Here is a 10,879-nt window from a genome sequence, read left to right as displayed (position 1 = left end):
TGGGATGAGGACACAGAAGCATCCAGTCTGAGGAAACAAGACCAGCTGAGAAGTTGGCCAGGTGAGGTTAGCTGTGGCTTGTTCTGGTTCTCTGATCTTCCAGGTCACCCCAATACCTGGCTCAGGTTTGACTTTATTAATAAGAACTTTTAAGATTCATGCTACAATTCTAAGCATTTAGCATAAATTAGTTCTTAAGTTCTCACAATTCTCCTCTGGGGTGGGTCCTATTGAGAGTCTCATGTGATGGATAATACAGAGAGATAGAGTGATCATCCCAGCTCTTACCCAGACACATCACTTTTCAGACTGCCCTGTATCTTCCATGGCTCTGTGTCCACTGGTCCTCCACCCCCCTCACCCCCCCCCCCGCCGCCACCCCCCACTGCTACTCAAACAAGCCACCTACCCTTTCATGCCTTTGGGCCTTTGCACAAGCTTTTCCTCCTAGCTTTCCCCACACCCTCTCCTCCACCGGGAATTGCCATTGATGCTTCAAACTCCAGCTTCAATGTCAGTGCCTTTGTGATCCTTTCTTCAAGTTCCCCAGACAAAGTCAGTCCCCGCCTTCCCCCTGTGCTTTGCAGGCATCTCAATTAAGGAATGGATTTCCTTATATGACAATGAATGCCTTGCCGCTGTCTAGCTCCCCAGTTTGACCATGATCTCCTCCAGATCAAGGGCAATGATCACCCAGTGTCCACAGCCCCCACAGTGCCTGGACTGTAGGATAGGATTGGTGAAGAGCCATGGCCCAGCCAGGAGCAGGGTGTGTGTGTGTGTGTGTGTGTGTGTGTGTGTGTGTGTGTGTGTGGTGGGGGGGGGGGAGGGGGGGAATGCAGCAGGCTATGCATCCATCTCATTTTAGATCCAACGGAGGAAGTGTCTTTCTCCTCTCCAATGTAGCAGCCCCTTCCCTCCCCAGGGCTTGAGCTGCCATTTTTCAAACTGCAGAGGACCACACGTTTCCAGCTGTAGAAGCCATGCTAATTTATCTCTTCATCTCCTCAGCATCCTGAGTGTGAACACATGATCTGGTCCATAGTGGACACTGAGAAAAACACTGGGGTAAATGAGTGAATGGGGCCCCATCCTCAGTTCCCTTAAAGGAGTCTGGCTGGCTGGCTCTCATCTTCTTTCCACTTAAAGACGCTGGGATCTTTCCTAACTCCACTTATTCAGGAGGTTAATTCAAGTGCTTTCCAGCTTAGCAAGCAATAAACAACACGGTGTTGGGTTGAGTTGTTCTGCACGTTATATTGATGGATTGGGAGTGGAGGAGGGGCCAGGGGTGTTACTGGGTTCAGCATTACAGGGAATGTTACATGCCCTTCCTTAATTACTTTCCTCCCTTTAATTAGATGTTGGAGGAGGGGTGCCCAGGGGAGAAAGAGTGAAAGTCACAGCAGAGAGAAAGAGTGTTGGTAGTGTCCTGCTGTCTGGTAGGAGAGAAGTCATGAGTGAGTCATAGGAGGGGCCAGCTCCTCTCTAGATGGGGCCCTAGCAGTAGATAGTCCCAGAAGCCTCCACTCTCTCTGGTCCTTCCTGCCCGAGACATTGCTTTCCACCCTCCTTATTCCTCCCACTTTCTCTCTTTCTACCTGCCAGGAAAAGGTCCGGTCTCTTGCTCGCTGCCAGTGAGGCTTTTCTGCCTCATACCACTCACAAGTCTGTGGCACAGCATGGGGACCCTGGACAGCTCTTCATTTGGCCTGGCAGGCTAGGAGTTCTAGAGTGGGTCTTCTTCCTGCTGGAGTCTATCAGTCATTAGGCTCCATTCTCTATGGAGAACGCCAAGATGTCCTGATCAGGGTGTCTGAGGCAGGAAGTGACCTGCAGGCACAGAGCACTTGTCAGTGGCCTCATTGGGACCTCTTTGAGACTGACAAACACCTATGACCCATGGTGAGTGATGGAGCACAGGGAGAAAAGCACACCAGCGGTGTTTGACGCCCGTGAATCTTTTTTCCAGCACCACTGCAGACTAAGTCTAGATTCAGTAAACCTGGAGCTCCCTTCCCAGATCGGATCCAAATCCACGGGGCAGCCAGCACAGCTGCTGCAGGCATCGGGCATCAGAGAGTGGGGCAGCTTCCCCAGGCCACAGTAGATGGGCACCCTGTGAGAGGCCCACCACCCCTCACTCCAGCCAGCTTCCTGTGCCAAGCCACTTCCTCTTTTCCCCCGCTGCCTGTGGGGAGAGGAGCTCCAAGCCCAGCCCATCTGCCGCATTTTCCCCGAGACTCCCGAGACGATCCAATTCCGCACACCAGATGGGAAATAGCATGTACATTTCGGATGGTGATTAGTGTTTTTGTCTTTTTCCCCAAACGCTCCTGTTAATGGAGCTCCTTCCTGAAAGTGAATTGGAGAGACTTCAGTTTGACGACTCTCATCAACCTCCACCTCCCATCCCCACCCTAGATGAGAGTCCCTGCTTTTCCAGTTCTGCATGCAAGGACCTCCCCCACTGCCCCTCTCTCTCCACCTCTCCCCCCCTCTGCCCCCTCTGCCCCCTCTGCCCCTCACTTCTCCCCTAGACTCCCTTCTGCCCTCTCTACCTCTCTCTGCCCCTCTCTGCCCACCCCCCCTCTGCCCCTCTGCCCCTCTCTCTGCCCCTCACCTGGGCCACCACCTGCACTCTCCAGGTCTTAAACACTATAGAACCTTCCAGGCTGCCAAAGGACTGTGAAGCCTGGTGATCCAGGGAGAAAAAAAATTCCCAGAGAGCTCCCTCTGTAGAGAAGGGCCAGGGCCAGCCAGGCTTCCGTTTGTACACTATCACCCCATGACCCCATGAACCCCATGACCCCATGAACTTTAACTCAGAGGGGGGTTGGGACTCTATAGAAATTACTGGATTTTTCTCTGGGTTTAAAGTTTGAGAGGAAGTTTATACTGGATGCCAAATGCTTAAGGGCAGAACTTTCGTACCTTTGTCTGTCTTTGAGCCCCTGGACGGGACACAGCGGGTGTCAGTAGATGCTGAATGAAGGGGTGGAAGGCAGTTGAGTGGCAGGTTTTCTGTGCACGCTGTTACGTGCTGAACTCATTTCCTTCCACGTTCGCCACTTCACACACACGCTACACTGCTTCTCTCTCAAACCAGAGAACCGAAATTAAGAAAATACATATTTTATACAGTGCGCATGCATATTTATACAATATATAAAACATGTTTACATAGCATATATATATTACATAAGACACTTTGTGGCACTTTCCCACGTTGTTGTGCTGGGTTTCCATCACTCTGTGGCATTCTTGGAGGTCTCCCCAGAAAGTCATGCTCCCTCCCACCGGTTACCAGCAGCAGAGAGGGAGATCTGGGGCAAGCCACAGGAGCCCAGAAACTGGTCTGAATGAGAAATAAGATAACCCAGTTTTTTGGTGTTTTTTAGAATTGAGATTGAAGCAATGGCCTTATGCCTGTTAGGGAAACCTGCCCACTGAGCCACATTCCCAGCCTTCCTTTTATTTTTTATTTTATCTATCTATCTATCTATCTATCTATCTATCTATCTATCTATCTATCTATCTATCTATCTTGTCTTGAGATGATGTCTTACTAAGTTGCCCAGGTAAGCCTTGAAGTGCCGCTTTCCTGTGTCAGCCTCCCTAGTAGCTGAGATTACAGGCGTGTGTCATCAGGCTCCACACTTGTGATTTAAAAAATGATTTTGTTGACCCCGACTGAATGGATGGGTCAGGAGTTAGTGAGGTTCTGGTGAGAGGACCACGGGAAGGAGCCGGGCCTTTCCCGGAGATGAGAAAGTGAAGGAACCAGGAAGGGTCACGACGACGACCACCACCACCACGACGACCTTGACAATGTAGGCACTGGGAGTTTAGGAAAACCAAAGGAGACAGTTTTAGGGTCCCAGGTTTCAGACCTGTCCAGACCATCCTCTGTGGGTGTGAGAGCATGGGAAGAAGTCTGTGTTGGAGACGCATATTTGATTGGGTGGCTTGTTTCATTTCCTGAAGGAGAAAGGATGCTGTGGGCAAAAGTGAGAGCCTCAGGGGAGAGCATAGACTCTGGAGGGAAGAAGCCAAGAATTGACCCTGGAAGCCCAGGTGGGGATGGGAGTCAGAAGGAGGCCTAGGAGTGCGCACTTGCACAAACATACGAGCTCACACAAGTGTGCACTCATACATGTGTCACACACAGCGTGCCCGTGTAAGTATAGGCACACACATGGGTCAGCATACGTATATCTTCACACATTTGACAGAGCGGAGTCTCACAAAAGGTGGCGTGCAAAGTTGATAGAGTGTTTACCCTAACATGCACAAAGCCTTAGTCTGGATAATTAGCTCCTTACAAACTCCATGGTGGTACATGCCAGTTGGGAGATGAGGCAGGAGAACCAGAAATTCAAGGCCGTTTTTGCCTATACAATGAGTTGGAGACCAGGTTGGACTACTAGAGACTGTATCTCAAAAACAAAGTAAACAAATAAAAAGGGTGAGAAGAAAGTTCTTCAGGAAAAGTGGGGCTGAGCACGAGGAGATGAGCCCAGCCCCTGCCTGAGTCCTTCCCCGGTGCCCTGTTCTCTGCTCACAGAGGCCTCCTGGCTGTGGACAAAGCTGTCAGTGATCAACTTCATTGCACTGCTGTTTCTCAACATCTGTCTCCCTAGGAGTGTGCTCATCTCTGAGAGCCCACAACTGGAATGTTCTGGAGTGCAGGAGGCAGCCTGGCCAGCCAGATGCCCCACCAGCCTCTGCAGATGGATGCAGCTTTGCCATTACCTGGGATGACGGGCAGAGAGGGCAGATTCCAAATGGCCAGTCTGATGCCTCAGTCTTCCCAGGTCAGCTATACCTGATGGTTCTGTCCATCAGGTGCCCAGTTCTTTGACATACAAAGCCAACAGCCAGCTAGCGATCATCTCCCATCCTCAGAGAACCTACTTGGGGGCTTCCTCTGTGGTCCCTGGCTCAGGGAAAGGCACAGTTAATGGCCCTGGGGGAGGTGACTTGGAGCAGAGCCAACCAGACAAAGGGTGACCGGGTGCAGAAGAGGCTATGGGCTCATTTCCTGGGAGAGAGAGCAGGGCTCAGAGAGGCCAAGGTACAAGCTGTCAGGATCCTCGCCCCTCACATCTTCTTAGACTTTGCCAAATCTGGCACAGGCTGCTTCATCTCCACGTATCCTTTCGACTCTTTCTCATGAGCTAAAGAAAGTTTCTCAAGTTGTCGGGCTCAGATTTTTGTGGTAAGATTATCTGGAATGTTCCGCCAGCTCGCACATTCTGAATCCCTAATCCCAAGACTGAAAAGGAAAAAAAAAAATCAAGGCTTAGAAAGTTCTGTACGTCCATCTGTCTGTCTGTCCATCTACAGAGAGGTGTGTAGCCCACTTTTCTCCAGTAACTCTGTAGGAAAGAGAGGTGAGGTTGTTCACTTTGCATCTGAGGATCTAAGGTCAGCAGGCACGTCATGGAAGTACTGCCTGACATTTGGGCTGGAATCTTGCACCTGGCCCTGAACTCAGGCTTTGCCTTTTGGTTACATGATGTTAAACAAATTATCTAGCCTCAGTTTTCTCATCGGTAGAATGTCCTGAGCGTTTGTTGTGAAATTTGAGAGGACTCTGCCCATGCCGTGTACAGGTATAGTAACATGGGGGCGGGGGGGGGGGGGGGGGGGGGCTTCGCTCTCAGCTGCACTTGACTCCTCGCTCTTGGCCCTGCTTCATTATTGTTGTCTAAAGTGCTGGGAACTGACCCCAGGGCCTTGTGCATGTGAGGCAAGTACTTTACCACCGAGGCAGCTGTTGACTTAGCTCTCCAGCACCTTGTGGTATGGGCTGCACCTCACAGATCACCAACAATCTGCAGCTGAGTTTGGTGCCACCTTTTCTGTTCAGTCTTACTTGGGCATTGGGTCTGGACCCCGTCCACCATGCCTGCGTATGCAGGCACGAACAGATGTCTGTCTGTGTGGTCCTGTCCAGCAGACCCGGCCATTGTCAATCTGTGCTCTTTTCACTACAAATGGAAAGCCGCTGGGTGGCCTGAGAAGAGGGCTGAAAGGTCATGCTGAGTCTTCAGGCCAGAGATGAGGTGCTATGTTCTCCATTAGCTAACGCCAGCCCCGTGCATGCCATGTGAGCCCCCATGCATGCCATGTGAGCCCCCGTGCATGCCATGTGAGTCCCATGCATGCTGTGTGAACCTCTGTGCATGCCATGTGAGCACTGCACAGATAAGCCACTTTGGCTGGAACATGTCGGATTTTCACTGGGAGAGCAATTTCCTGCCTTGGATACCGGGGAAATGGCTTCCTTTTCTGACCCATCTCCCTCTGCTCTATTGCCTCTCCCAATGTTCTCAGAGTCTTTGGTGGTTGTGGGGTCCTGGGTTTGGGACTGTTTAAAAGGAGGCTGTAAAGCATTTCCCAGCCGTATGTATGCCCTCAGTGCCCCTCCCTCTACTAGCTCCTCCCTAACTACAGGGAGGGGCTGGGTTGTCTGCAGTCCGATCTGGCTTAGCTGCCTGCTCTAGGTCCACCTCTGCTTCCCCTTGCAGCTGTCACACCTCTGAGAGACACAGAATCAGGGCTGCCAGCCAGGCTGGCCTGGACAGGGGCAGGAAAAGGTTAAGGAGAGCCCAGAGAGGGGCTCTGAAATGTTCTCCAATACCCGACATTGAGATCTCAGTCTTGTTCTGTAATTTGGAGCAGTGGATGCTAGCAATGGAGATGGAATAAAAGTTGTTAGACCCACAAACCTGTCCCACAGGACATCAGCTGGGGCCCAATACTTTCCTACCCAGAGGCCTTCCCTCTGAACATCAGAAAGGGCTTCCATGCAAGGGCTGGGGCAGTCTCCACAGCTCTACATCACTCCTTGGACTTAAATCTTTTATCGTTGGTCATTAAAATGCAAATAACCTCAAGAATAGAATCCAGTGGGATCTCAGGGGATCCGAGTGAATCAGATCATTTCCTGAACTCGAGATGGCTTGAGTGACTGGATGGGGCACACGGTCACACTGTTCAGTGGGAAGAAAAGTAGGGCAGGGTTGAAAAGACTTGAAAGAAAGGGTCAGACTGTATCCAGGACCCCAGGCTCCATCCTGTCCTTAGAAGCAATGTCCTGAGCTGGCAGAGGAGACCTAGATTCTGATTAAGGGATGAGATACTCCCCAGACCCCACCCCAAGAGGCAGAGATTTCCCCCTTTCCACCCTTTAACTGCCGCTTTGAGCACCTGTAAGGAGCTGTCCACAGCAAGTCGTTGCTTTGCCTTGTGTCCTAGTTAATTGTCAACTCAACATCACCTAGAATCACATGAGAAGAGAACCTCAACAGAAGAAATCAGTAGATGAGATTGTCTTGTGGCATGTCTGTGGGGGATTGTCTTGATTGTTAATTGATATAAAAGAGCCCTGTCCACTATGGGCAGCACCATTCCCTGGGCAGATGGTCCTGGGGTGAATAAGAATAGCAAGTAAGCATGAGCCAGTATGAGAGCCAGCAAACTGCATTCCTCATATTTTTGCTTTAAGTTTCTGCCCCCAAATTTCCTCAGTAATGGACTTGAACAGATAAGCTGAAACAAACCCATTCTCCCATAAGTTGGTTTGGGTCTGAATGTTTTAGAACAGGTGGGACCTAGGACAGAGATAAAGCTGGAATACCTTGTAACCTCTTCTTCTATCCTTCCACCTATCCATTCACCGATAAATATGCATGGAGAACCCACCTCATGACAAGCACCCAGAGAGGAGCTGGTAATCAGAGGTGAAATAAGCCAGTCTGCTGATCCCCAGCCTTGTGAAATATGCACCCAGGTAAACAAGCAGGGCATAACCAAATGGGTAAGTACAAATGGTGAGAAGCATTCTCATTTTATCAGTGCAGCATAAAGATATTCCATGGCTTAAAGCTAGTTCCCATCATTATTATTCATGTTAACAACGATGCTAATGTTTATTAATCACTTACTATACTCTATGCAAATGGATTACATTCCCCATAGATTATCTTGCAATTCAGTAATGGTGGATACGATTCGCATCCACAGTACAGAAAGGAAATGCAGTTTCAGAGAACTAAGGGAGGTTGCCCAGGATGGCGCAGCTTCCAGGTGATAAAGCTTAACTAAAAGTTATCTGATTCCAAACCCCTTAGCTTGACACTGTGATCCTAGCTTTCACAGCCCCCCTAAGATCGTGTGCCAAGCCTGGAGTGTTGGGGTACCTGAGAAACTCTCGAGGGAGATGCTGAGCCTATATCAGTTTTTCAAAAATGGTCTAAGACCCCCAAAGACAGTTAAGGTCCAGTTGCTCAGATGGTCCTGAGGTTCAGCCAGACTCCTTGCTTAGTCCCCCGAGGAGGTGTCACATGTGCTGTGTCTTACCAACAGATGTCCAGGCTCAAGGTCAGGCAGAGAGAGAGAGAGAGAGAGAGAGAGAGAGAGAGAGAGAGAGAGAGAGAGAGAGAGAGACCGACCAAGAGGGGAGATGCTACACATGCCATGGCGAACATAGAGCGCTCAGAGGACAACCTCAGCACTCTATCTTCACGTTCTACCCTGTCTTGAGACCAGTCTCTTGTTTGCTGCTGCAAAGCCTGGTTAGTTGTCTCAGGTGCTTCCGGGGATCCTCTCGTCTGTCTCGACCTTCCATCCACCTATAGGATTACAGATACACGCTACTGTGTCCATTCTTCACATGGGTTCTGGGGATCCAAACTCAGGTCCTCAAGCTTCTATGGCAAGCTCTTCCCCTCATTGAACCATCTCCCCAATCCCTGCCTGCTTTTCAGCCTCCCTGCTCAGTTCTCCATGTCACACGCTGTCACCTCTCCACAGTCTCATTGGCAGCCAGGGACACCTGGGTTTTGGAGCTCTTGCCAGCCCTAACCTGGAGTCTCAGCCTCTTGCAACTTGCAAAGGCAGAGAGATAGATGATTTCATCAATATAAACCTTCAACCCGGCTAATGGGTCTGAAAACTCGAAGAGTCAGAACTCTGCACCGAAGCATTCATAACTTCTCCATCCCAGTGGCTCCATTGATCGGAGAACTCTGTTCACTTCTGAGAGATCCTTGGTGAGGGGGCAGGAGCCAGCCCCTCCACGGCACCGCCCCCACCTCCGTAATAGCTCATGATTGCCGATCAGGCAGCCGGCGGCGGCGGCGGCGGGAGCGAGCCTACAAGATAACTGATTGTTCATAATTGTCAACCAAATTGCATCCATCGTATTGAGCTTAAAAAACAGCACAGGAGAAGCATCTCTTATTGATCCCTTTGGGTTACAAACAAGATGCGACGTCTCCTCGGAGCAGGAGACGGGGTTCACATTGATTTTTGTTCTTTTGCTCCTTTGAATAACCTACAATGGAATCCGGGAGCTGATTTTTAACCCGGGATTTCTTAAGGTCTTATCTTTCTGGAGGTTGTGGGGAAGGGGCTGTCGGGTACAGCCGTGGGTGTGAGACTTAGCTGAGGAACTGGCTTTCTGGCCTGAAGGCAGGGAAGGTTGCCCACCCCCTCTGACCTCCACTGTAGGCATCTCCTGATCTGTGCATCCCTCCCTGCCAGGACAGAGGCTCCTCACCAAGTGTAAACTCCTCCACAGATCCCAAATCCAGAGGACTGATGGACTGGCCGGAAGTGGCCAGCTGCTGAGTTGGTACTTCATCTCTGTCTGTTGACTGAATATCTGATCAAAACTAAAAGGCAGTCTGTCCCTGCTCCAGGCCATCACCACCACCACCACCACCCCGCCAGGCTGTCTTCCTTTTCCATATCTGGTAGCACACATTCAGCCTTTGTCCCATCTACAAACACGGTTATAACCATTTTTAGGCAGCATCATATTTTAAGAACATGATTTGATTTTATACTCACACAAATAGATGCTTTCAATTCTCCCATTTCACAGATGAGCTATAGCACCCGAGTCCCACTTGAGCAAACAAAGCCAAGACCCAAAGCAGTAGGTCACCCACCATAGTCACAAGGCAGTTCTTGACATGAATCTCAGCCACCCCGAAAGTCATGTGAGCTCCCCTGATGAGACCTGGGCTCACCAGACATGTCTTCTGCATGTTCTTCACTGTCCTGGGTGTTCCACCCCCATCAGCCCATGTGGTTCTTGGGCCTGGTGAAGCAAACACCAGGTCCTGTCCTTTGTGATGGGTCCTGTCCTTTGTGATGGGCAGGTAGAAACTCAGAAAGACATACCTTGTCCAAGGCCACACAGGCAGTAAGTGGTGAGCTATAATTTCAACCCTCCTAGCCCTAACAAGTACCCAAAGACCCACGCTTTCACTTTGCTCGCCCGTCAGAAGTGGCAGCTCCCAGGGTAAACACCAACAGTGTTAGAATCCTGTAACATAGAAGCAGACCCATTACAACCTGGGCTGGTTCCCCTTTTCCAGGGGACAATGGCCATTGTCCCATTTCACAGGCAAGGAGACTGAGATGTGCCAGAAGCTGGAAGTGCTTTTCTCGGTTCAGTGAGACGCCCTTCCTCAGGCTGGCAGATGGGGGGTGTGTATGGAATATTGCCAGCAGGCAGGGTGGGGAACTGACTGGTGAGTTAAAACTGGCAGGCAGTCAGGACAGGCTGGCAGCAGGAGAGGCCCTGCAGGGTTCGGCTGACAGGGCTCCGTGGGGTCTCAAATGGGTGTGTGTGTGTCTTCTGAGCCCCAGGGAAGGGCTTGGGAGGATTTTGAAGACCTGCACTGGCCTTGGGCTGATGAGGATGCAGCCTGGAAGGGCCGCCATGAGTTGCTGCCCAAGCCCTCACAGCAGGCCCGCCAGCTGGGAGGCAAGTGGCCAGCGTGCCCTCCTGATCTCCTCTCCGCAGTTCCGGAGCCCTCTGGCCTCCCCCTGACGGGTGGGCCTGGACAGCAGCTGT

The 10,879-nt window shown here is 50.9% G+C and overlaps 1 long non-coding RNA gene across 1 annotated transcript; it reads right to left on the bottom strand.

Annotated features, from left to right (window-relative positions):
- Positions 1–1,945: 1,945 nt before the first annotated feature.
- LOC121827360 (uncharacterized) lies at positions 1,946–10,079 on the bottom strand. Its single transcript, XR_013049326.1, has 4 exons — positions 9,865–10,079; positions 8,876–9,164; positions 2,935–5,278; positions 1,946–2,355 (listed from the first exon to the last, which is right to left on the bottom strand). It is a non-coding gene; the product is annotated as an uncharacterized LOC121827360 (long non-coding RNA).
- Positions 10,080–10,879: the final 800 nt, after the last annotated feature.

The sequence above is a fragment of the Peromyscus maniculatus genome, chromosome 2 (genome assembly GCF_049852395.1).
Source record: "Peromyscus maniculatus bairdii isolate BWxNUB_F1_BW_parent chromosome 2, HU_Pman_BW_mat_3.1, whole genome shotgun sequence".
In the NCBI taxonomy this organism is placed as follows: Eukaryota; Metazoa; Chordata; class Mammalia; order Rodentia; family Cricetidae; genus Peromyscus; species Peromyscus maniculatus.
Note: the sequence above shows the minus strand (reverse complement) of the source record. Positions and strands in the feature narration are given on the sequence as shown.